Below are 3,144 nucleotides of genomic sequence, written 5' to 3' on the forward strand. Positions count from 1 at the left end.
TGAGCCGCTGCGCCCGGACCCTGTGCTCCACAATGGGAGAGGCCACAACAGTGAGAGGTCCGCGTACCGCAAAAGAAAAAAAAAAAAAAAAAAAAAGATTTCCATGTTGTTCTAGCATCTAATGTTCTGAATTCCTCAGGAGATGATGGTTGGTAAAGGAACAATAAGAGAGTAAAATTTAGAGGTAAGTTTTGTTACTGGTAAGGGATAGAATCTTTTCTGGAACTTGGCTGGATCACAGGTTGCCCTATGGTTATTTTTATTTTTCTCTCAACCAAGGTGCTGAAGACAGACTAGTCCTTGAACAGTCTTAGTGAGTAGGTGTACTCCCTGGATTTTCCTCTGCTTCTGCACCATTTCTGTCCAAGTAGATCTGGATTTCCATCCAGTCTTACCTTCTTCCTTCTTTTGAATCCTTTCTGGAAGGAAAAAAATAGGAAGCAGCCAATCTAAAGGGAATTCCAGTTAAAAGCATTAGGAGTCATAAAAGGGCCCAAATTCAAATATATTGATAAATATTAGCATCATCCTTGGGCAAGACAATTGTAAGTAGTGAGTTGAGAGGACTGAGGTTTGTTTGAACTTAAAGGAATTCAAATTCAAATTGCTTATAACTCAAGCAAAGTGAAATATAAATGAAGGCAGATAGCTGTCAGGTTACAGATCCCAGCCTACATCTGGGGTTTCTTATCTTCTCAGAATCCTCTTGCCTCTGAGGAAACATGGGTTGGAAGACCCAAGGTGTGAAGACTTTCTGTTTTGAACTCAAGCAGCTTTACGTTGCATCTCTCATTCACATTGAGGTTACGCAAGATATTATTTGAAAACAGGGCTCAGTGGCTACAAAGGACATTTAGACTGTGATGCTCTTTTATGCAGATTTCCAAGACTCTCTCATCACATTTATAGTAAGTGAAGACTACACTTTTCCCAAAGCACTTCCATATACAGTCTTAAGAACCTAGTGGGGAAAGCATATGACTTGAATATTGGTGATCAAGAATATAGCCACATATAATTTTCAGTCAATAGAATAAAACTTGATGATTTTTTTGAACGGTGAACGAGAGATTACTATTTTCTTCACAGTCAGTGGTTTTTGCTAAGTCTCTAACAGGCTCATTCTGACCAGGAAAAATGGATTTGGGTTGGGAACATGGAATGTGAAATCAGTGTTTCAGGGACATGGACTTTCACAGAGGCCTCTGCAATCACCATGTTCCTGGCTAGTAAAACCCACTGAAATTATTTTCTTGCTATAATGTTGTGATTTACAACTTAAACGTGTTCTAGTAAATAGAGATGCTTTCACGGCTCTTCCGCTTCCCACCCTTTTTGCCAGATCTCGGCACATCTGAGAAAAATTATGAGATCTGATGTTAAAAGATCTAATGGTACATGAATTGTGTTTTCTCCTTATGTCTTGATGTAATGGGGAAAAACATGTCTCTAGAATTGGCTATTCCATTCTCAATGGCACCAATTATTTAAAAGTGTCATTTATATACAGACCCTGCAGCTACATCAGTGCAGCTGGAATTTAATTTAATCCATTTACTCATTTGTTCAATTAACATTCAGTGAACACTGAAAATGTTCGGCCTTAACTGCAGGTGTTCTCTGCAGAAGTGGGAGAATTGGAACCATCCAATCAATCCCAGCAAGTAAACACAACATAAGTAATAAACCATTAGAAAATGGGTAGTTCAAACATGTAAGTGCCACCTTCAGTAATTTAATATCCATCACTACTGTTGAGATTCACAAAGAGTTTTTGCTCTTAAGAAATGTACCTATTGGAAATATAAATGTATATGAATATATATATATATAATATATATATATGTTTATGTAGACTTACTTCAGCATTTGACAGTTAAAATACATGCACTGGAATCTTGCTGCTATAACCTCACTAGACATAACCATATAGGATAAGTTTGTTCTTTCTCTTAGCCTCAATTTTCTCACCATCTGGTGTGTCTGAGTTGCTTTATGGGAATTTTGTGAGGAGTAGGATAAAGCATGTAAAACATGCAGCACAATGCCTGGTGTGGAGTAACTATTCACTAGTGGTTGGTGTAGGAATGATATTGGTGATGATGCTGCTGATTATAGCAATGTTACCTCCTATTGTCTTTCCTTTACATGAATGTGAAAAGAAGACAGCCAGCAGCGGGGAGCAGAGGAGTGAGATACCAACTATTCAATGATAACAACATAATTTTATCTACCAGCTTCTCTTCAAAGGTCACCTAAAACTTGGACTCCATTTTTGAGGGGTTTTGATTATGTAATAGTAGATGATGTGCGAAGGGATGCTAACCACAATAACTTCAGAAGCCTCCTGAGAGCCAAAGAACCACTGCTCTACCCAGACAACACGAGATGTCGGCAAAGTGGAAGAGGATGAAATAGGTTTATGGTGCACACATCCCCCCACACACATATACATCCCATATATATTATAATACGTATTATATAATATTTATTTGACAATCATGTTGTTTTTCATTGTGCACTTAGTTTGGACCAGGCACTGCACTAAATATTTTATATGCATAATTGCAGTTAATACTTAAAACAACCCTATGAGACAGTTGTTATCCCCATTTTACAGATGAAGAAAATGAGGTTCAGAGACATTTAATAAATTTTCTGTCTTCACATCAGTAGTTTGAGGAGCTGCTATGTGAACCCAGTTAACCTGACTCGGAACACTTCATCATCAGTGCTACACAGTGTCTTTTAAAGGTGCTTATTATGTTCAGATCTGTGTGTAAAACCTGACTCTTCTGCCCCTTATAATCTGTCTTTCTTCAGCAATTTATTTAAATTCTGAGCCTTAGTTTTCTCAACTGTAAAGTGAAGATGATGATAATACCCACTTTAAAGAGCGATTATTCAATGAAGTCTTGTTCGTAAGAGCATCTAACTTAGTGATTTGTATTTAGTGCATATGACAGCAAATATTCCTAAACTGAGATATGCTAATTGAATACTTTCTCTTCATTGATGTAGATTATTAGAAAACTGTGTTATAAAAATGAAACAGGGCTTCCCTGGTGGCGCAGTGGTTGCGTGTCCGCCTGCCGATGCAGGGGAACCGGGTTCGCGCCCCGGTCTGGGAGGATCCCACGTGCC

Source organism: Physeter macrocephalus, chromosome 20 (assembly GCF_002837175.3).
Source record: "Physeter macrocephalus isolate SW-GA chromosome 20, ASM283717v5, whole genome shotgun sequence".
NCBI lineage: Eukaryota > Metazoa > Chordata > Mammalia > Artiodactyla > Physeteridae > Physeter > Physeter macrocephalus.